Source organism: Cherax quadricarinatus, chromosome 7 (genome assembly GCF_038502225.1).
Source record: "Cherax quadricarinatus isolate ZL_2023a chromosome 7, ASM3850222v1, whole genome shotgun sequence".
NCBI classification, from domain to species: domain Eukaryota; kingdom Metazoa; phylum Arthropoda; class Malacostraca; order Decapoda; family Parastacidae; genus Cherax; species Cherax quadricarinatus.
The window spans coordinates 11,360,685-11,385,684 of NC_091298.1; the positions used below are offsets into that span (position 1 = coordinate 11,360,685).

The following is a 25,000-nucleotide window of genomic DNA, read 5'->3' on the forward strand; positions in this document are numbered from 1 at the left end:
CAGTGTATTATTAAATACTTCCCAAATTCTATTAATTATAAATGGATCTAATTTATATAAACCAAAAGAAATGTTCATATTATTGTCAAAACTGCTTTTTATGAAACAAGATTCAATTATATTCCTGTCGATCATGGACTTGCTTGATACTACTTTATCAGCTTTTTGAAAATTCGTTAAAATCTCTTACATGAATAAATAGAGCGTTGGAATCTTGTCCAGTTCTAATGCTATATTTATGTTGTTTTAATCTTAGTTCGAGATTTTTACCAGATTGACCGTAATAAACTTTATCGCAAATTTTACAAGGAATCTTATAGACACATCCATCAGCATTTTGGGGGGAATTCTTTATCAAAAGTTTTTTTTACTGTATCAAGATTTTTGAATACAACTTTAATATTAAAAGTCTTAAGAAGAGAAGGCATATCAACCAAGTTTTCATGGTAAGGGAGAACCAACATATTTTTAGTTGAATAAGGCTGGTTGTCCCTTTTTGGATTGTAAAAAGTATTTCTAGCAACTTTAAAGGATTTATCAATTACATTTCTTGGGTATTTGAAATCATTACCTATTTCATAAATTTTGGATATTTCCTCATCTATGAACTCAGGACTACAAATTCGTAAAGCTCTCAAAAACATTGATGAGAAAACAGACAGTTTGACTCTATCTTGATGCGAGGAATAATAGTGGACATAGGAACAGTTATTTGTAGGTTTTCTGTAAATTTTAAATTTGAATTCATTATTACCCTTAATAATTAAAACATCTAGAAAAGGCAATGAGTTATTTTCTTCAAACTCAACAGTAAAGTTTATAGAATGGGCTAAGCTATTTAATTTTCAAAGGAAATGGTGTCAGTTTCATATACATTTTCCAAATGGCTTGTTGATATTTTGAGCCCTATTCTTGGCAAAATTTCTAACTTTAATGTTAAAAACAACATAGACTTGGTTGATAAATTAAGCTCCTTGACTGACTTAAATGATTTTAACATGGTTAGTTTTGATGTTACTTCCTTGTTTACGAAAGTTCCTGTTGACGATTTATTAAGTTTCTTATCTGAAGAACTCGTTAACTATGATTTACCATTGCCAGTTCCTACTATCATTAAACTTATTAAACTTTGCATTGTTGATGCAAAATTTGTATTTAATGATAAGTTTTACATTCAGAAGTTTGGTATGGCAATGGGAAATCCTGTTTCACCTGTTCTTAGTAACCTATACATGGAATTTTTTTGAATCATGGTTGCTTAACACAATCCTCCCTAATAGAGCTAAATGGTTCAAATATGTTGATGATATTTTGTGTCTTATGCCCAAATTTGAAGATATACACCATTTCCTTGGAAAATTAAATAGCTTAGCCCATTCTATTAACTTTACTGTTGAGTTTGAAGAAAATAACTCATTGCCTTTTCAAGATGTTTTAATTATTAAGGGTAATAATGAATTCAAATTTAAAATTAACAGAAAACCTACAAATAACTGTTCCTATGTCCACTATTATTCCTCGCATCAAGATAGAGTCAAACTGTCTGTTTTCTCATCAATGTTTTTGAGAGCTTTACGAATTTGTAGTCCTGAGTTCATAGATGAGGAAATATCCAAAATTTATGAAATAGGTAATGATTTAAAATACCCAAGAAATGTAATTGATAAATTTTTTAAAGTTGCTAGAAATACTTTTTACAATCCAAAAAGGGACAACCAGCCTTATTCAACTAAAAATATGTTGGTTCTCCCTTACCATGAAAACTTGGTTGATATGCCTTCTCTTCTTAAGACTTTTAATATTAAAGTTGTATTCAAAAATCTTGATACAGTAAAAAAACTTTTGATAAAGAATTCTTCCCAAAATGCTGATGGATGTGTCTATAAGATTCCTTGTAAAATTTGCGATGAAGTTTATTACGGTCAAACTGGTAAAAATCTCGAACTAAGATTAAAACAACATAAATATAGCATTAGAACTGGACAAGATTCCAATGCTCTATTTATTCATGTAAGAGATTTTAACCATCCAATTGATTTTCAAAAAGTTGAGAAAGTAGTATCAAGCAAGTCCATGGTCGACAGGAATATAATTGAATCTTGTTTCATAAAAAGCAGTTTTGACAATAATATGAATATTTCCTTTGGTTTATATAAATTAGATCCATTTATAATTAATAGAATTTGGGAAGAATTTAATAATACACTGGACAAATAATAATTTTTAAATTTTCTTGGGTAGAATAGTTTGTTGGTGAGTTGTGCAAAGGACCTGTCCAGTTGGGCCGGCGCGCGTCAGGTGTTTAACCGTTGTGGGATCTGATAGTGAGGTGTTGGCCAGACCCCTTATATAGCTTCCTTGGATGCTTTACTTTCATAGTTCCTTGATAATGTGAGTAGTCACGAAAGAGCTTGGAATTTCTCTATTCTTTCAAAGTGGTTGTTTTGCATATATATATATATATATATATATATATATATATATATATATATATATATATATATATATATATATATATATATATATATATGCAAAAAGTAAACAGTAAGAGTACGCTAAGGAAGGACAGCTGCTCATAACTTTTACCCAAAAGTAAATGTATAAAAGAAGTTTATAGAAAAACGCACTGAGGTAGGATAATAGCTCTTAAGTTGGTATAAGTATAATATACATGAATACCGAAAAACTGTGAAATAAAGCTGAGTTGAAATATACAAATTGCATAAGGATCTTCAATCTATTGCTCTTAGCTTCTATACAATGTGAGCAGTGTTAGCAAGGTTGCATGAAGGAGTCAGTGTTGCTCCGATTACTCTAGTTAGAAAACACTCCTGTGATGCAGTATTCTTGAGGAACGACATTCGTAATAACATTATTTACTTTGAGTTATTCTTTCGTTACTGCTTAAATGTAAGCATATTCCAGTGCTCATTGTAATGTAATCGTATTGTAACCAAGAACGAGTGGTAATTAATCAATGACAACACTACGACTAGCCGGGGAATCGAACCCATGTTGTTTTATCCCGCCTCATGGTGAGGGAAAATCACAAACAAAAGTAGGTGCATATAATACAAAACCCATAAATTCCATTATGAAATTTATAGCTCTATTTACACGACCCAAATTTGTTAGAATAGGTATTCTAAGCTCCTATGTGTAACGTACTGTAGTCATTAAATGACCTGTTAGTGATATTTAACATATCTTTGCTATTAAAAGACCTATTATTGTTATTATGTAACCTATAATATTCATTATATGACATGTGATCACTTACCCTTAGGTGTGATAACCTGACATTATGAGGCCTATAGTGGAAATTATGAAATCAACAATTGCTATAATTTAACCTATATATTCTAATATGAGATTATATTGAGCTATATGTTAAGATCCTTCATGATTCGGAAAACATTTCCTCAGCTTTCTCGTTATATACTTTAAATAGCTCTTATGTTTACCGCTTTACTTGAGAAAACAGACCTCGCTTTCACGTACTTATTTATGTCTTACTATATAGAGAGTTACAAACTTTGCAGGTGCAAGAAGAGCAAGAATTAGCGCCTGACAGATATATTGTTAAGTATCATTTAGATCAATCTTCGTAACTGGTTTTCATTGGAAAGCATTTGAATGATATTTAGTAGACTGTACAATAGCATCGAATACCAACTCTCACCTCATCTCTTGTACATTATGAAAGGAAAGACTGTGCTGAATTGTATTACCACCTTTCTCACTGCACCTACTTCTACTAGTTTTAACACTTTATTAAATCTAAAATCTGCATTCCATATCACTAACAGAGCTGTTATTCTATATGAACTAGCCAAAATTAATATTGGTGGGAACCTACACAGTTGGTTAATAGGTTGTCTGTCAAATAGTGTGTCCTTTGTTCTCAACTAAGACGAAAGAAATGTCCCTAGGTACCCCAGAGGGAGAAGATCTCAGTATAATGCTATTTATTCTCCTGATTAATACCCTCCTAAGTGCTTTACCAACCTCTACTAAACATACAGCTATAAACTATGTTCAAGACATCATGATCCATACAGCAGGGCCTAAGATGATAAGTAACAGTCTTAACGAAGGTCTAATAATTTGCAATCGACTATGCTTCGTCATACCTTCTTACACAACAAAGATGCTGACAGGCAAGCAACATACCCTTCCCGTATGTTTGTAGGGTGAAAACATCAGCTAATTTACTTCTTATTGATACAGGCTGTTGTTGGCTACAACCGCATCTATCGTGCTAATGCAAGAACAGTGAGAATCATGTATATGGTATATATTAGATCGTTAATTGACTAAGCTATTCTTATGTTAATATTTCTAAGAAAAAAAAACTCCCGCCCTTGGAACTAATGCAAAACGAAGCCTTGGAATTACTCTTGGCAGTTTCAAAAATGTCAAGGTTCTTAATACGAGGAAGAACTTGGTGTTCCTAGTAACAGTAATAGGATTATTGAGGCTAACACAATACTTGGTATTAGAACGTTAAGAAAAATGTAATAAATAAACATACAATAGGTCTAAATGGGTTGTGAAACATATAATAATATTATGCTTTATAACTTGTACGAACTGAATTGCTGTAGACAGCAAGAAGATTTCTCAACTCCACGAAAGTTGCATTCATTTAATCTCACGTATCTGAAAGCCCCTCCTAAGAAGCTCATTACCAGTAATCTCTTCCGTAAATCACTTCCAGAGTTGCTCATGAAAAAAAAATATCTCTTAACTATTAGTAATAATATAATACAAATAATATTCTATGATGGAGCTAAGCAGTACTCTACTAGCAGAATTGCATCTGTTATTGTTGCCATCTCATTAGATAAGAACGATATCAACTATGTTGAGTTAGGGATAAGAATTAACAACTGGGCGCCTACACTGAAAACTGAATTGTTTGTCATCCTAATGGCACTAAAGTTAACTTATGGCACCGAGCTTGACTTTTTGATTATTATTCATTCTGTGTCAACACTGAAGGTGCTTGACTCATAACTCATAAAATTTCTTTAACGACGAGCTAATTGGAGATGTACAATTTTTTATGGATTCTATGACGCGCTGAATTACTTCTTCATGACAACTTTGGTATATCTGTGTATAGCATTATGAATAATATTAGGAAAGACGTGAATAAAGAAACTGAATGACATAGGAATGCAGTCTGAAGCCTGAGCAGCTCTATCACTCACTAATAATAACATGAACTTAGATATGTATTTTTACGAGCAACTTCCAATGTGAAAAAACTGACTGATGTAGTAGCCAGGCTTAGGCTTAATTGCAACTTCCTCTGGTAGTCTGGCAGACACACAGCTGATAACTGAACTAAATGCACCATTTGAACACTATGTGTTTAACTGACCACTTATTGAGTAATATAGTGATAGTATATAACCTATGCAATGTCTAGGTACCTTATTAAAGAAAATAAGATAAAAAAATATATTAAGCAACTGTCCTAAATTTGCATGTAACAACTGAAGATACTAATCCATTTTCGAGCCTGGTTCCTAGATCTTTTGTGTATCCTGATGCTCTTGCGCTGCCGTCCACAGGATGGATACGAGGTGCTCAATAAACTAGACGCCTCGGCGGCAAAATCCAGTCTGACTCTAGGGAAAATAATTATGTACAAGAAAATGGTTGTTAAAGAAAAAGTCCTTCAGTAGCTGCTCGAAGTTTTCTGACATACAAACAGGGTGCCCTGATACCGGTGAAGGCTGTTGACATAATTAATTAGAACTATCGTATCCGTAGGTCAAACCTGTTTATCTCCCACTCCCAAGGTATTGTATGACCCTTACAGATTTACAATTTCCTTGAAAATAATAATAATAATAATAATAATAATAATAATAATAATAATAATAATAATGAACCAATCTTCTTCATAATAAAATGTGTCTTATTTACATATTGTCGTTATACTCTTCCATTATATTACCAAGACATTCTCTACAGTGCCGAGGTAGCGTTAGTGTCGCTTTCTGGGACACATTTTGGGAAGCGGACAATTCGCCAGTCTGGCAGGAGCACCGGAAGACGAATGCTTGAAATACCCGGCGATGCAATTCTCTGGGAGCACCGTGGACGGTTTTCAGGAGAGCATCCTGTCCATGATAAATGGGTGCCGGGGGGCGCAGCATCCCCCTTTCTCCATCACTGGCGGAGGAATACATGGAGCAATGCCCATGGCACCCTTATAAATATTAGCAAATAATATGAAATGAGTCTCGAAGGAAAAAACAATCAATTGCTAATTTTTTTTTTTCGAGATTTTGAATTCGACTAGATGGATATTTCACTCCTCGAGCAAGGCTGCCATCTATGAGCGTAACCGAGAATTACCAATAAAACCCTTCCTTCGTGGAGGTGCGTTCCGACACCTGAACACTCGAGAACTTCAATGAACTTTGATATTTCGTTCTCAAAAACTCCCACACAAAGAAATACAGACGAAAACATACCAGGTGTTCGTCTGCTTTTAAAAAAAATAACTTTTCAGGAAAATAAAAATGAAAGAAAAAAAATTCTGCCATTAATTATACATTTTTTCTTGCACATGTGAAGAAAAACTGGAGTAAATATTGATGTTGATTGTGTCACTCATTGGATCAGATGCGGAGTAAATATGACTTGAATCTTCTAGTGAAATGACAGAATCCTTGAAGGGTATTGATTCTGTCTTTGCAGTGAGATGCCTATCCCAGCAGTGAGATAACTTTAATTGTAATGAGATAAATTTCCTTGGTATAGGATGACTTTCCGTGCAGTCAGGTGACCATGCTTGTAGTTAGGTGACAATTCTTGCAGTGGGATGAGCATTCTAGCAGCGAGATGAGTATTCTTGAAGAGACATGAGCTGTGAGATTACTTTCTTTGTAGTGAGATGACTTTCTATGCAGTCAGGTAACCACATTTGTAGTAAGGTGACTATCCTTGCCGTGATTAGAGTATTCGTGCAGTGAGATGAGTATTCTTGCAATGAAATGAGGATTCTTGCAGTGAGAAGAGTGTTTTTGTAGTGACATTGAGATGGCTGCCTTTGCAGTGACATTACTATCCTTACAGTGAGATGATACTTACAGTAAAATGACAATTCTTACGGTGAGATGACTATCCCTGCAGGAAGGGGATTGTAAACTGGCAGTAAGATGAGAAAGTCCTTGTATTGAGATTTTTTTCACTGAAACGACTAGCCTTGTACTGAGATAATCATCCTCAAAAGTGAAATGACTATCCTTGCAGTAAGGCGACTATTCTTGCATTGAAATTATCATAATTTTCAGAGAAATGACTATCCCTGCAGTGACACTACTATCCTTACGGCCAGACGATTATCCTTGCAATGCATTGAAATGATTATCCTGTCAGTGAGATGATTATCCATACAGTGAGGTGACTATTCTTACATGAGATGACTCTGTCCTTGCATTGGCTTGACTATTATTGCAGTAGGCTAACTGATCGAACTAAAAATATGAATAACAAGCATGTGTGGATTTAGATGTCAATAAATGTAATTGTATAATAATAAAGTAGTAATTATAAACTCCTCCAGATAAGTTAGCTTTAATTGAAATTAAAATACGAGAAACAGCTTCGTAATGAGGACAATGTCAATTTTCTATAGCTTTTGCATATATTCTGAAAAAAGTATGTCTCTCTTGATATGTATGCACTGAGAACAGCAGTGCTTATGTACAAGAATGGTATACAATACCGACAAGATAAAATTAAGACACATCTGCAACATTCTCCACGACTACGATGATCTTCGCACCTACTCCAAGGCTGAGGGACTGATTACCTCATTTTCTGTATATAGTTCTACTGTCTTCAAGTTATGTCCTGGAATTTGTATTGATAAAGCCACTGGATGGCGAAACGTCTACAGTAAGGATACCCAGATGTTGCACAGGTGTCTTAATTTCAGCAGTGCTTATACACACAGAAGGAAGGGGGGATATGTATATCAGAATATATGTTCACTTAGAGATTGCTGTGATCCCTACATTGGGTGTTAAGGTGTCCTTATTGGGTTGTTTATAGATATGTTTATAAAAGTATGCACTGAGAGCAGCAGTATTTATACGTAGAGAAGGGAGGGGGATATATATTTCGGAATATACGTGCACTTAGAGAGTGCTTTGTTCCCTACAATGGGTGTGGTGTCCTAATATGGTTGTTTATAAGTGATATGCAGCTTTAGTGACCTTTGTCTGGTCGGTAGGCTTAGAAAATAAATTGTACGGTATAGTGGTACCGTGTAAAAAGACAATTATGTATAGTTCGTATACTTCGAGATTAGTGTTTGTGAATATTTCGTCTGTTCGGCGAATTCTAAACATTGTAAAAATTTCTCGTCAGTCGAAGCATGCAGGGGATGAAATGAAGAGCTGAAAGTCAACTGCCTAAAAGCTGGCTGCCTTGGACCAAAAACGTTTAGCGCTAGCTTGGCGCCAAGGTATTGGACCAGTGTGGTACAGTGGTAGAGCACTGCGTACTTTGTTCCAAGGTACGTAGGTTCGAATCTCCTTCGACCTGAGATTAGTGTTTAGAAATATATATATATATATATATATATATATATATATATATATATATATATATATATATATATATATATAGGTGTGTGTGTGTGTGTGTGTATGTGTGTGTAAATACACACATACACACTTACATATTCACCACAGACACTTAAACAAGCACTCTAACAGAACCACCAACAGTCATGCTTTAGTCTGTTTAGCTGATGACTGCCTCCATGAATATTCCAAACAGTTGTTGCATGTGATTACTACGCTGTTAGTCTGACAAGTGCAAATAATGCACAAAAAGCACTTATTTATACTGCATTGGCTTCTCTGGAGTGGAGGTCGTGTTGAGGGATACACAGGCAGACTGTGACAATCATTACAATAAGTTATTTTAATTATTGAGGCTGACGAATAATGCAAGTGATTGACTTCGTGCGTTGACATTGTCGTAGCTGATAAAATGCTTCGTGCATTATATAGGACGACCCAGGACGGTGCGCTGATTGGACGCAAAACGTAAAATGCCTTGAGCAAAAAGCGTCTTGCCATTGTGTGTCTCCCCTGTGATGTTAATTTACATTTTTGCGCACACGTATACAAAGTCTTCGGAATTCAAAACTTGCGTTTCTCCTTTCTCTTCAAATGGCGGTGGTGGCATTTTGTTTAACGGGAGTAAAGGAAAAAATTCTCCCGACGGGAAAAAAATTACTCCTGATGAGAGTTTTAGTCATAAGATCACCTGCTCTGTGGAGTTTTAGGTTTATGACTGAGGCCTTTTCCTGGCTCACTGTTCCATCTCGCCAAAGAAATTAAGTATAAAACCATAAGTTGTGATAGATTTTTCGACCCAACAGCTTCGTCTACACTGAGCTAAAGAAATGTGAATTGTTTCTTCTGTATATGAAGGCATTCCAAGAAAAAAAAAAACTCGAAGACAGAAACATAAGTTGCAGAACAAACTTTTTTGGGGACAACGTTTCTCACTGAGTAGACCTTTATCAGGTGTTAATAAAGCCCAACAGAGTGAAACGTTGTGCGAAAAACGCTTGTTCTTCATACCAATCGGCGAAGCTGCAATTGATCCAAATCAAACACCGCTACAGTCTAGCTAACCTCCCCAAAAACATATGACACAGTCATTTCAGAAACCAAGTGGATTGTACATTACTGACATTCTCACAAACAAGACGTCAATCATTCATTCCCTTATATCTTAATCTGATTAACATACTAACCGAATTATGTGTGTGATATATGGCATGCACATGTCACAGCCTGATAACTAAAATGCCTACTTAATATACTCATCAACGTGAGTTAATTAATCTTCAGTGTAGACAAAATATTTCATGGGGGTGACCTATGGGTGTTTCCTCTTCAATAATCTGATCATGTAAAATCGAATATTTTAGAAATCCGTAGCCGTAGGAAATATAAACTAATTTAATCTAATTTAGTTCAACAATAATATAACTCTACCTGATATCAGGAAGTTAGTATATATACATACTGATACTATGTACCAAAAGCAAAAACACATATGTAACACTATGTATTTTTTATTAGGAACGTTTCGCTCACTGAGAGCTTTATCAAGTCAAGCGTCGGCTTGACAAAAACAAGTATCGTAATATAATGTTTGGTGTTACATTTGTCTTATTTATTTTCGTAATGTCTTCTAAATTAATCTCACTCAGGAGACATACTTATGTGTGTAACCAGATTTATTTCAGTACAATATTCCACTGATATTAATAAAATTATCAATAAAAACACCAAAATGGCAATAGCAACAATAATTTTCCTTATAATAATAATAATAATAATAATAATAATAATAATAATAATAATATTATTATTATTATTATTATTATTATTAATACTAATAGTATAATAATAATAATAATAATAATAATAATAATAATAATAATAATAATAATAATAATAATATTATTATTATTATTATTATTATTATTATTATTATTATTATTAATACTAATAGTATAATAATAATAATATTATTATTGTTATTATTATTATTATTTTTATTTTTAACTACAATAATATATTGGGTACACTGACGATTGGTGGAATAAAATAGTGAAAAATGTTGCAAGAGAGAAAGAGAAAATTCTGGCCAATGAAAGGCTTATATATTTAAAATTTATAAAAGGTGATATACTTGAGAAGAAAGCAAAAGTTGCAGGAGTGTTAAAGGAATGAAAACTCGTGAGAAAATGAGTGAGGCTTTACCAAGAAATTTTCATGAGTATAAGCGAAACTCCTGTAGAATGAAAAACAAGGTGAGAAAATATAAGGAATGAAAGTGGTATGACACATGACATGGAGAAAGGGGTAAGAGAGATGAAGAAAATATTATGAGAAGTATATGAACGAAGACACTGAAACTGAAACAAATCTCATGCATAGGACACGGACGAATGATATTTAAGAGAGAGAGGAACAGGGAATGGTCCGAAGGAAGCTGACACAGTAAATAGGTTGAAAGTGGGGAAAAGCATCTAGTGATGGATGAAATTAAGGCAGAATGAAGTGTTGAAAGCATCCGGGAATAACGTGATGGAATGGTCGGTAAGTTCACTACATGTATTAAAGAGGGGAAGGTATCTAAGTATTGATGGAAAGGATGTGTAGTTATTTTATATAAGGGTATTGACATTGAGCATACCATGATATATGACAGAACTGTTATCAAAAGAATGCTGATAAATACAGTATGATAGAAAAAAATCAAGAGTGAATAAGACATAGAAGCGAATATATTCATCAAGCTTTTTATACTGAAGTATGTAAGTGAATAAATAGTATTTAAATAAGGAAAAAGGCTGCATTTAAGCATTTCAAAAAATCTATATGAGAGATTACGTTGTAAATTTTGCAATATGTGTTAGCTGCTTTAGTGATGTAAGAAGATTTTATGAAAAGAGTGAGGCTCAGTGTTTTCTGGTGGACCTTGTTTAATAAATTCATAAATGGGGTTGTGAAAGAAGACAGTGTTAGAGCATTAGAAGAGATATGGGCTTAAGCGATATTGAATCTTGTATACAGCTAGCGTTTCAACAGATGCATCATGGCTACTTAAATATATAGTAGAAAAGTCGCTGTACTTGGTTAAGGAGCATTTAGGGAGTGTGGAAACATGAAGAAGAAATGAATATCTAAACAGCAAGATCGCAAGAGTAAGTAGAAGTTATGGTAGTGAAAATTTGTTGGTCAAATTTCAAGGAAAGGGTGTGGAAATATATTTCATATACAAAGAAGTAAATATTTCAGAAGATAGGTCTATGGAAGACGAGGTAAATCACAAAGGAGATGATGGAGAGAATGTAGCTGGAGAGTTAAAAAAAAAATCGGAGGAATTACATTGTATTTAAAACAATGGGTTAATGCTGTTACTATTCTGTGTGTCATTTGGATCGTGATTTGCGATCACTTTTCGAAACAGAGCAAGAACTCAGCTGATGGTGAAATTATTTTTTTTTTCTATGGGTCACTCTACCTTGGAGGAAACAGTAGGTGTGTAATAAACAACTGAGAAATCACTTGTGAGTGTCGCTTTTAGAATCACTTATCCTGTTTTGCTCTTTATCTTCCGTATAACGCTGAATATTTAAGTATTTACGTGTAAAGAAGTCTAGTGCTGCCTCTATATGTAAAAATAACCTTATTATTATTTATTTTTTCTGTATTATTACTGTTATATGGAAAAAGGTGAAGAGAGAAAAAAATAAAAGAAAGGCTGAGAACGAAAAAGAAAATGAAAAAGAAAGAAAAAAAAGCATATGGTAAGTGATCATCTTAGTGCACGAGGGAGAATGTAGTCCCAGTATTCAAAATGAAAAGTAAAGCGTTAGTCAGTAGATTGAGAGCCGTGTCACTGCCTTCAACCTGAGAGCCGTGTCACTGCCTTCAGCCCTGAGAGCCGTGTCACTGCCTTCAACCCTGAGTCAAGCCTTTGAGAGTATAATCTCACAACAAATTACAAAACATGTTGACTATCATTTTCTACTGTGTGACCGACAACTGGGTTTCAGAAACTGCAAATCGGCGGCTGATCTCTTGCTGATCCTCTTCACCGTGTAGCACAAATCACTGGATAACTAAAAAAGAAAATATCAGTCGCGTAGCTGCACTGAGGGTTGCTGGTACCCTTCATCGGGTTTGATATTCCGATCTTCTGGCAAAACTACAAGTAGTCAGAATCTGCAGTGCCATTCTGAAGATATTATTCACTGGGAAGCTTTAAATACCTCAGAAGCCATAGAGAACCTAAGAAATAGAAAGTAATCAGTTTTGATCAAAGAGAATAGCGCAGATATTCTGAATCAAGAGCCCATCATTAGCATCAGGACACCCTTCTTGAGTAAGGCTCAAAAGAATCTAAGAGTCCCTCACTCTGTGAACGACTCCTACTACTGCTACTATTACTCCTACTACTACTGCTTCTACTACTACTACTACTGTTACTAACTACCATTACTTCAATACTACTACTCCCTCCACCCTATCTTCCATTCCAGTCGTCCGACCCCTTCTTGTATATATTCTGGCTCCCTTCGAAGTCGGTTCGAAACGTCGTCATAAGTTTCAGTCTAATACGCACGGGCTATTTGTGTATAACCCAGACAACTTATGCATGCTTTACTTCTTGTACAGAATGTAAATTTGGACAAGAATTGCAGACTTCACACGTCAAGTGAATAAGTACTCTTTACCTTTTTATTACTGCTACAACATTCGTCCAGAGATGAACTTTATCAAATATCAAGAAAATATAAATGCTTTCCCATATATGGCTAACGAGCACCCTCAGATTAAACCCTGATAAGGTCACAGGAGAGGTCCAAGGTGAGATAAGGAATGTCCCAGAGGGGTGAGGCAAAAGGTAAGGTGAGTGGGCCTCAGATGGGTAACATTTTTTTTAATGTGACGAACATGCATGAAATGGGCGATGGGTTCAGCCATCATGTACATTCCATGGCTCTGTTTAATGGTTTCAGTGAGGTGAATGCTAGCTGCCTCCATGATGCTATGTTTGATTCTGTCCTCTTCTTGATATAGTTTCTGTATTGCTCCCAAGATCATGAAATGGGAATATGTCATGCGGTGGGCCAGGCCTGTGTTGTTGGCATAGTCTATCCTACACGCATCTTAATGTCCATGAAGATAAATCCGTAAGTCACGTCACGTTCACCATCATGAAACTTACTGCATTGTAGATCAAGCTGCACAAATGTCTCAATCATCATCTTATTGTAAAACCCACAGAATACTGTGGATCCATAGGGAAGTAATTTTGGGGGGGTCTGTGAGGCCTGGTGATTACCTGTTATTTCCTGTTATTTAAACTAGATCGAATCCCGAATACTTCTAACACAAGTTAAAAGTTAACTTTACAAATTTTTCATCATCGTCGAATCGTGTGCTTACGCAGATTATTGCTATGTATATATACATGGCGTCAAATCTTGCATGTTACATATCACAGTAAACAAACGATCGTGATAGTCCCTTGACAGCATAATCTTACTACTAGAGACGCACCTGAATCAACGGTGATCTGTGTACTTATGCGGTACTAGTAAACAACAATCCAATATAGATTAAAAACAAGTAGAATTCCTCATAACTGTCCGACAACAGTTGCTGCCTCTCGGAAGCATCTCATTCACCAGAAGTATGTATAACTCTCTTAGACTGCCTGCTTCCCCTATCCTATCACCCAACTTCTGGACAGGAAACCATCTCCAATCTCGACCTGGTCATGTTGGATCCCTCATCTTTTTTTTTTTTTTTTGTATTTCAAATGGCCGATTTCTTAAGGTTTTCCTTTAAGCCTTACTTCAAAATCAATGAGAATGTAACCTTTATAGCCCAAAATAAAGTAGCTAATAGCCTTTTCAAAGAAATCAATCTGTCAGGAATCATTCATTCTTCACATGATCCATTGAGAAAGAGAGAGAGAGAGAGAGAGAGAGAGAGAGAGAGAGAGAGAGAGAGAGAGACAGGCAGACAGAGACAGACAGACAGAGACAGAAATACAGAGACAGACAGACAGAGACAAAGAGCTTATAAATAAAGGTAGGAACTCTGAATCTGACCCTATTAAAACCCTTGTTTAAAAAGAGGTGTGGGGAAAGACGGAGGAGAGAGAGAGAGAGAGAGAGAGAGAGAGAGAGAGAGAGAGCGAATTTCTCCTCAAACATCAAGGAGGGGACAATAAACACCTAATTTAGTCATTATTTTCGCCAAACTTGCCGCATAGCAAGTTTGGGGTCACGCTAATAGCATCAGACGGAACCTAATTATTCTCAAAACTTTGGTTCTCGAGGAGCAAGACCAGCCTTGAAGCACTTTGTCCCAGTATACCTTTACAAAAATTCTAATACGTTTGAGACCGTGAGAAGTTAAACATTGAGCCTCTTATGGGTAACGAAACCTGCCCAAGTCCATTATTGTTTGACCAATCAAGTTATGCAAGTTTCTCGAGCTTATTGAGTTAATTATGAAGAGGGAGGAGGGGGAAGTTTAATTGTTCTCGTGAAAGGCTTAGCTTTATATTCTGGGTAATTTGAGGTATGACACGGCTCTTGTAGTTGCTGAGACGTTGTTCAGTGCCTTAGGGTTTTAATATCATGTGAATTCTGCTTTGGGTGGAAAGTGATTTTGTAAAAGATTTCGCGTTTTAAGAGAAATGTACATGATTTTGTGACCTACCTTTCATAAGTTCGTCCATAGTAATATTTAATAATCTGCTGTGCGCTAAGAAGTTCGATTACTTACAAACATGGACATTATGTCATAAACCTTGGTAATAGATACCGATAAATTGGTTTAGAAAGATACCTAAGCAAACACTAAGACATTTATTAGAAACCGTTTCGATCCTGAACCTTTATCACTTCTAATATACAGAGGTTAAAAAGACAGTATATATAGGCGGGGAGTGAGGTGCGAGTGATACATATGATCCCATTGTTTACCTGTCTTCATCCCAATATGGTATTCTTCAGGTCACCATGTGTCACTCACACCTCATTCTTCGCCTATATATACGTGCTCAAGGTTTCAGGACCAAAAAATTTTCTAATGAATATGTCCTAGTGCAGACACTAGGACATATTCATTAGTGTTTTTTTCTAAACAAATTACAAACACATACACGAATACGCCTGCCAAATGCGGCGCACACAAACATGAACACGCAGACACAAACTCAAAATGCTCTTGCTGACATGAACTACATACACTTTTTAATGTTACTGAGACTATTGTTATCCCACAAGCTAGTATGCACTTTCAAAATTATCCCTCTTTGAGCCTTCAAAGAGGCTGCGTCTTGAATCTACCCTTACTGCAGCACTCATAACTGGACTCTGACCCCTCGGCTTTGTTTCTGTAGATTCTCGACTCTCCCAATTTTGTTAAAAGCTCTTTTCCTCTGAACACATTTGAATTGACCTTAGCTGTTGTCTCGCCTCTCTTCGCCTGACGTCTGACTTGCTCCCCTTCCTCAGTCGTCCAGTTTTTTCTTCAGTTTGTTGGTTAGTTGTGGGCTGCTTCAACTGTAGTATTGTGGCTTTAGTTCCTAGGCCGAATTTACTTTTGAATCTTTGTTTAGAGTCACTTTTTTCTATTACCTGTGCTCCGTACCAAATATGCCAGTGAGTCACGAAATCGTAATGACACGATTGCAAACAAACCATACCACGGGCGGGACTTGAACCCGCGGTCAGAGAGTCTCAAAACTCCAGACCGTCGCGTTAGCCACTGGAGCAGCTAGCCACAATAAGATTCGTCCAACTAGGTATATTTCTACACCATAGGAAGGTTAGCATAGGCACCACTGTGACCACAAATGCAAGTTTTTACAGACGAATCTCCAGCTAGCGTGGCCGTGACGAACTCTAGCACAAGTCCCCTCACTGCCCTCAACATGACTCACGAAATCGTAATGACACGATTGCAAACAAACCATACCACGGGCGGGATTTGAACCCGCGGTCACATTTGTGGTCACAGTGGTGCCTATGCTAACCTTCCTATGGTGTAGAAATATACCTAGTTGGACGAATCTTATTGTGGCTAGCTGCTCCAGTGGCTAACGCGACGGTCTGGAGTTTTGAGACTCTCTGACCGCGGGTTCAAATCCCGCCCGTGGTATGTTTTTTTTTTTTTTACGCCAGTGAGCTTTCTCGTGCCTAGTTTAATTTTGGATATGTGGGGAGGGGAAAGGGGTTCAATGATGGTGTTACGTGCTCGAGAAATGGTTGCAATTATATGGTGACAAAAGGCTTGAAGAAATCCTTGTTTTAATTGTTGTAAGGATCATTATCAATTTTCATACCCTAGCAGATGTCACTGATGTTTTCCAGTTCATATGTCTTTCAGGAAGACTGCAGGTTCCTTCCTCCTCTTTTAATCGTTATTTCCTCATAATTTTGGCATCATCCAGACAGATATGAGCTTATTCGACATGACCGATCGCTTAACGTACATACATTATTCTATGCTGCCTGTTGCCCATTCCTAATTCTTCCAGCTTAACTCAAAACCTTCTTAGCAATCCAGCGACATGCAATCCACCTAGCTTTACTTATCCCGCCTTACTTATTTCCATCAGTCTTGCATAGGAGGATAGATGGGGTTGAAAATGTACGGGGTAGGTTTAAGAATATAGTGTTAGAGTGTTTAGCAAAAGATTGTGGTTACAGGAAAGTGGGTGCGGGAGGGAAGAAGAACGATTGGTGGAATGATGATGTAAAGAGAGTAGTAAGAGAGAAAAAGTTAGCATATGAGAGTATTTTACAAGTAGATGTGATGCAAGGCGGGAGGAGTATATGGAGATAAAAGGAGAGATTAAGAGAGTGGTGAAGCAATGCAAAAAGAGAGCAAATGAGAGAGTGGGTGAGATGTTATCAACAAATTTTTTTTGAAATTAAGAAAAAGTTTTGGAGTGACATTAATAAGTTGAGGAAACCTAGGGAACGAATGGATCTGATAGTTAGAAATAGGAGAGGAGAATTACTAAATGGAAAATTAGAAGTATCGAGAAGATGTAGGGAATGTTTTGAGGAATTGTTAAATGATGATGAAGGTAATGAAGCTGTGATATTGGGGAAGGAGGAATGACATCTTGTAGGTGTGAGGAAGAGCAAATTGTGAGTGTGGGGGAAGTTCGTGAGGCAGTGGGTAGAATGAAATGGGGTAAGGCAGCTGGGATTGATGGGATAAAGATAGATATGCTAAAAGCAGGTGAAGATATAGTTTTGGAGTGGTTGGTGCTTTTATTTAATAAATGTATGGAAGAGGGTAAGGTATCTAGGGATTGTCAGAGAGCATGTGTAGTTCTTTGTATAAAGGCAAAGGGACAAAAGAGAGTAAAAATTATAGGGGAATAAGCCTGTTGAGTATACCTGGTAAAGCGTATGGTAGAGTTATTATTGAAATAATTAAGAGTAAGACAGAGAGTAGGATAGCAGATGAGTAAGGAGGCTTTAGGAATTGTAGGGGGAGTGTAGACCAAGTGTTTACAGTGAAATATATAGGTGAACAGTATTTAGATAAGGGTAATGAGGTTTTTGTGGCATTTATGGATTTGGAAAAGGCATATGGCATGGTGGATAGGGGAGGGGGGCAATGTGGCAGATGTTGCAAATGTATAGAATAACAGTTAGGTTACTGAAATCAGTGAAGAGTTTTCACGAGGATAGTGAGGCTCAGGTTAGAGTATGTAGGCGAGAGGGAGATTATTTCCCAGTAAAAGTAGGCTTTAGACAGGAATGTGTGATGTCACCATGGTTATTCAATATATTTATAGATGCGGATGTAAGAGAAGTGAACGCTCTGGTGGTGGCAAGAGGTGTGGGGTTAAAAGATAAAGAATCTAACTCAAAGTGGAAGTTGTCACAGTTGCTCTTTGCTGATGACTCTGTGCTTTTGGGAGATTCTGAAGAGAAGTTGCAGAGGTTGGTGGATGAGTTCGGTAAGGTATGTAGAAGAAGAAAATTAAAAGTGAATATAGGAAAGAGTAAGGTGATGAGGGTAACAAAAAATTAGGTAACGAAAGAATAGATATCAGATTGGAGGGAGAGAGTGTGGAGGTGGTGAATGTATTCAGATATTTAGGAGTGGACGTGTTAGCAGATGGGTCTATGAAAGAGGTGAATCAGAGAAATGACGAGGGGGAAAAAGGTGAGTGGTGCACTGAGGAGTCTGTGGTAACAAATAATTTTGTCCGTGGAAGCAAAGAAGGGAATGTTTGAGATTATAGCTATACTAACGCTCTTTATATGGATGCAGAACGTGGGTGGTGAATGTTGCAACAAGGAGAAGGATGGAGGCAGTGGAAATGTCGTGTCTGAGGGCAACGTGTGGTTTGAATATAATGCAGAGAATTCATAGTTTGGAAATTAGGAGGAGCGGGATTACGAAAACTATTATCCAGAGGGTTGAAGAGAGGTTGTTGAGTGGTTCGGTCATGTAGAGAGGGTGGAACAAAACACAATGGCTTTTAGGACTTGATGTGCTGTTGGAGTGTGAGCAGAGTAATAATTTTGAAGGGATTCAGGGAAACCGGGAGGCCGGCCTTGAGTCCTAGAGATGGGAAGCGCTCTGAAGGAGGGATGTTAATGTTGCAGTTTTATAACTGTAGTGTAAGTGCGCCTCTGGCAAGACAGTGATGGAGAGAATGATGTGTGTATGTGTGTGTGTGTGTGTATGTGTGTGTGTGTGTGTGTGTGTGTGTGTGTGTGTGTGTGTGTGTGTGTGTGTGTTTGTGTGTGTGTGTTTGTGTGCGTGTTATTTTTTGTCTGTGCTTGTGCGTGTGTTTGTGTGTGTGTTTGTATGTGCGTATGTGAGTGTGTGTGTGTGTGTGTGTGTGTGTGTGTGTGTGTGTGTGTGTGTGTGTGTGTGTGTGTGTGTGAGTGAGTGTCTGTGTGTGTGTGTGTGTGTGTGTGTACTCACCTAGTTGTACTCACCTAGTTGTACTCACCTAGTTGTGCTCACCTTGTTGAAGTTGCAGGGGACGAGTCCAAGCTCCTGGCCCCGCCTCTTTACTGGTCGCTACTAGGTCACTCTCCCTGAACCGTGAGCTTTATCATACCTCTATGTATGGATCCTGCCTCCACTACATCGCTTCCCAAACTATTCCACTTCCTGACTACTCTGTGGCTGAAGAAATACTTCCTAACATCCCTGTGATTCATCTGTGCCTTCAACTTCCAACTGTGTCCCCTTGTTGCTGTGTCCAATCTCTGGAACATCCTATCTTTGTCCACCTTGTCAATTCCTCTCAGTTTTTTGTATGTCGTTATCATGTCCCCCTTATCTCTCCTGTCCTCCAGTGTCGTCAGGTTGATTTCCCATAACCTCTCCTAGTAGGACATACCTCTTAGCTCTGGAACTAGTCTTGTTGCAAACCTTTGCACTTTCTTGCTTGGCTAGATGTGGGTTCCAAACTGGTGCCGCATACTTCAATGTGGGCCTAACGTACACGCTGTACAGGGTCCTCAACGATTCATTCGTTATTAAGATGTCGGAATGCTGCTCTGAGGTTTGCTAGGCGTCCATATGCTGCAGCCGTTATTTGGTTGATGTGCGCTTCAGGAGAAGTGCCTGGTGTTATACTCACCCCAAGATCTTTTTCCTTGAGTGAGGTTTGTAGTCTCTGGCCCCCTAGACTGTACTCCGTCTGCGGTCTTCTTTGCCCTTCCCCAATCTTCTTGACTTTGCACTTGGTGGGGTTGAACTCCAGTAGCCAATTGCTGGACCAGGTCTGCAGCCTGTCCAGATCCCTTTGTAGTTCTGCCTGGTCTTCGATCGAATGAATTCTTCTCATCAACTTCACGTCATCTGCAAACAGGGACACTTCGGAGTCTATTCCTTCCGTCATGTCGTTCACAAATACCAGAAACAGCACTGGTTCTAGGACTGACCCCTGTGGAACCCCGCTGGTCACAAGTGCCCACTCTGACGCCTCGCCACGTACCATGACTTGCTGCTGTCTTCCTGACAATTATTCCCTAATCCATTCTAGTGCCTTCCCTGTTATCCCTGCTTTGTCCTCCAGTTTTTGCACTAATCTCTTGTGTGGAACTGTGTCAAACGCCTTCTTGCAGTCCAAGAAAATGCAAGCCACCCACCCCTCTCTCTCTTGTCTTACTGCTGCCACCATGTCATAGAACTCCAGTAGGTTTGTGACACAGGATTTCCCCTCCTTAAAACCATGTTGGCTGCTGTTGATGAGATCATTCCTTTCTAGGTGTTCCACGACTCTTCTCCTGATAATCTTCTCCATGACTTTGCATACTATACATGTCAGTGACACTGGTCTGTAGTTTAGTGGTTCATGTCTGTCTCCTTTTTTAAAGAATGGGACTACATTTGCTGTCTTCCATGCCTCAGGCAATCTCCCTGTTTCGATAGATGTATTGAATATTGTTGTTAGGGGTACACATAGCGCCTCTGCTCCCTCTCTCAGGACCCATGGAGAGATGTTATCCGGCCCCATTGCCTTTGAGGTATCTAGCTCATTCAGAAGCCTCTTCTCTTCTTCCTCGGTTGTGTGTATTGTGTCCAGCGCTTGGTTGTGTGCCCCACCTCTCCATCTTTCTGGAGCCCCTTCTGTCTCGTCTGTGAACACTTCTTTGAATCTCTTATTGAGTTCCTCACATACTTCAACTTCATTTCTTGTTGTCTCTCCTCCTTCCTTCCTTCCTTAGCCTGATAACCTGGTCCTTAACTGTTGTTTTCCTCATGATGTGGCTGTATTACAGCTTCGGGTCAGATTTGGCTTTCGCTGCTATGTCGTTTTCATATTGTCGTTGGGCCTCCCTCCTCATCTGTGCATATTAATTTCTGGCTCTACGACTGCTCTCCTTATTCTCCTGGGTCCTTTGCCTTCTATATTTCATCCATTCCCTAGCACATTTGGTTTTTGCCTCCCTGCACCTTTGGGTGAACCATGGGCTCATCCTGGCTTTTTCATTATTCCTGTTACCCTTGGGTACAAACCTCTCCTCAGCCTCCTTGCACATTGTTGCTACATATTCCATCATCTCGTTAACTGGCTTCCCTGCCAGTTCTCTGTCCCACTGAACCCCGTTCAGGAAGTTCCTCATTCCCGTGTAGTCCCCTTTCTTGTAGTTTGGCTTCAATCGTCCTGGCCTTCCTGCTTCCCCCTCCACATGTAGCTCTACTGTGTATTCGAAGCTTAAAACCACATGATCGAAGGCCCCAAGGGGTCTTTCATATGTGATGTCCTCAATATCTGCACTAATCAAGGTGAATACTAGGTCCAGTCTTGCTGGTTCATCCTCTCCTCTCTCTCTTGTAGTGTCCCTTACGTGTTGGTGCATGAAGTTTTCCAGTACCACATCCATCATCTTAGCCCTCCATGTGTCTTGGCCCCCATGTGGCTCCAAGTTCTCCCAATCGATCTCCTTGTGGTTAAAGTCACCCATGATCAGGAGCTTTGCCCTGCATGCATGAACTCTTCTGGCCACTGCAGCCAGTGTGTGAACCATCGTCCTATTGCTCTCGTCATACTCTTACCTTGACCTCTTGCTGTCCTGTGGTGGGTTATACATCACTGCAATTACCACTTGGGACCTCCAGAGGGAAGTGTTCCCGCTATGTAATCGCTTGCTTCTCCGCTGTCTCCTCTCTCCAGCTCATCAAAATTCCATCGGTTTTTGATCAACAGTGCCACTCCTCCACCCCCCCCCTGTTACCTCTGTCTTTCCTCAGGATTTGGAATCCCGTTGGAAAGATGACATCTCTTATCATACTTATTTGCTTGGTTTCTGTGAGAGCTATGATGTCCGGTGATGCCTCTTTGACTCTTTCGTGCCACTCCTCTCACTTATTTGTTATTCCATCAGCGTTTGTGTACCATACCTTCAGTTTCCTTTCCAACACTTTGGTTTGGGGGGCCTGTGAGGGTGGGAGACCTGGTGTGTGTGTGTGTGTGTGTGTGTGTGTGTGTGTGTGTGTGTGTGTGTATGTGTGTGTGTGTGTGTGTGTGTGTGTGTGTGCGTGTGTGTGTACTCACCTAATTGTGGCTGCAGGGGTCGAGACTCAGCTCCTGGCCCCGCTTCTTCACCGAGTGCTACTAGGTCCGCTCTCTCTCCCTGCTCCATGAGCTTTATCATACTACATGTTAGAGGTATGTATGGTTCCTGCCTCCATTATCTCACATACTATGCTATTCCACTTCCTGACTACTCTATGACTGAAGAAATACTTCGTAACATCCCTTTGACGCATCTGGGTCTTCAACTTCCAATTTTGATCCCTTGTTTCTGTGTCCCATCTCTGGAACATCCTGTCTCTGTCTACCTTGTCTATTCCACGCAGTATTTTGTATGTCGTTATCATGGCTTCCTTAACCCTCCTGTCCTCCAGTGTCGTCAGGCCGATTTCCCTTAACCTTTTTTCATGGGACATTCCCCTTAGCTCTGGAACTAACTTTGTCGCAAACTTTTGCACTTTCTCTAGTTTCTTGACGTGCTTGATCAAGTGTGGGTTCCAAACAGGTGCTTCATATTCCGGTATGGGCCTGACGTACACGGTGTTCATTGTCTTGAACAATTCCTTACTAAGGTTTCGGAACGCTGTTCTCAGGTTTGCCAGGCGCCCAAATGCTGCAACAGTTATCTGGTTGATGTGTACTTCCGAAGACGTGCTCGGTGTTACACTCACCCCAAGATCTTTCTCCTTGAGCGAGGTTTGCAGTCTTTGGCCACCTAGCCTATACTCCGTCTGTGGTCTTCTGTGCCCTTCCCCGATCTTCATGACTTTGCATTTGGCGGAGTTAAATTCGAGAAGCCAGTTGCTGGACTAGGTGTCCAGTCTGTCAAGGTCTCTTTGAAGTCCTGCCTGATGCTCATCTGATTTAATTCTCCTTATTAACTTCACATCTTCTGCGAACAGGGACACTTCTGAGTCTAACCCTTCCATCATGTCATTCACATATACCAAAAATAACACTTGTCCTAGGACCGACCCCTGTTGGACCCCGCTCGTCACAGGTGCCCACTGTGATACCTTATCACGTACCATGACTCGTTGTTGCCTCCCTGCCAGGTATTCTCTGATCCATTGCAGTGCCCTTCCTGTTATACTCTTGTGAGGAACTGTGTCAAAGGCCTTCTTGCAGTCCAAGAAGATGCAATCAACCCACCCCTCTCTCTCGTGTCTTACTTCTGTTACTTTATGATAAAACTCCAGAAGGTTTGTGACACAGGATTTGCCTTCCATAAATTCGTGCTGGTTGGCGTTCATACTCTTGTTCCGTTCCAGGTGCTCCACCACTCTCCTCTGTGTGTGTGTGTGTGTGTGTGTGTGTGTGTGTGTGTGTGTGTGTGTGTGTGTGTGTGTGTGTGTGTGTGTGTGTGTGTGTGTGTGTGTGCGCGTGCGTGTGTGTGAAAGACAGTGGCTTTAAAAATGAAACCAATAAAACAGAAGATTAGATGAACACTATATATTTATCTTTCAGCCTCACTCTTAGGCACTTCTGTTATCCACTCTCCACGTATTCCTGAATCCATCTGACCACCTTTCCTGTTACTTCTACCTCCTCAATCTCTTTGATTGGTATAATCTTAATGACTTTCTTACAGCCGGGAAAGATTCAGCTCGCGCAATACTCTCCTGCTGTGCATTTTATGTTTGCAGTGGTCGAGTTTCAGCTCCTGGCCCAATTTCATAATGGACTTTGAGCTGCTTCACTCCGTCCTTGCCTTATGTGCATTATAATACCTCACCTGAAAGGACCATATTAGATATCGTATTTTCTCCTATAGCTTTATGGTGATGTTTTATACATTCTGCATGACAGTGCTGTATGATTTCTTCGCGTACACTGTCATTATTATATTCACGGGGAAAGTCTTAAATCCGTAAGAATCATACAGTGCATGGGGGAATGGAAGGTAATAAGGTCTGATACAATGGGAGGTAGCTACAGTTCCATGGATCAAGAGCGTTTCAACAGAGCCAAAACTTGCCTCTCTTAGAGGTTCCCTGTGCACAGGTTACAGCTGGATCGTCACAGCCTCTTACCTCCCCAGCCCCCCATCCCTATTCACTTCCCACTCTGGCTACGCTTCTACTTCCAGCGTTTATATTTTGTTTCCCATGCATAAATGTAATGAATAATAATGCTGCAATTTATAACGATGCAGTATAAAAAATTGCATGTTCTAGTTTCCCTATTATTGCATATTTTCGCACATCACACATTTGGTAATTGGTTTTGGCTTGTAATTTTAAGTTTTGATTTGTTGTTTGAACTTGAATAACGGTTCATTAATGCTTTGCCATAAACTCTTTGAATGTACTTCATAAAAATTTCCACCACACTTTTAAGGTTTATTAATTTAGTTTCGGGAGGCTTTTAGCTTTATATC

At 38.7% G+C, this 25,000-nt stretch overlaps 1 protein-coding gene across 2 annotated transcripts in view; it reads left to right on the top strand.

The window, feature by feature from the left end:
• LOC128686755 (uncharacterized) overlaps positions 1 to 25,000 on the top strand; it is a 181,771-nt gene that overhangs the window by 144,613 nt on the left and 12,158 nt on the right. The window lies entirely within an intron of this gene.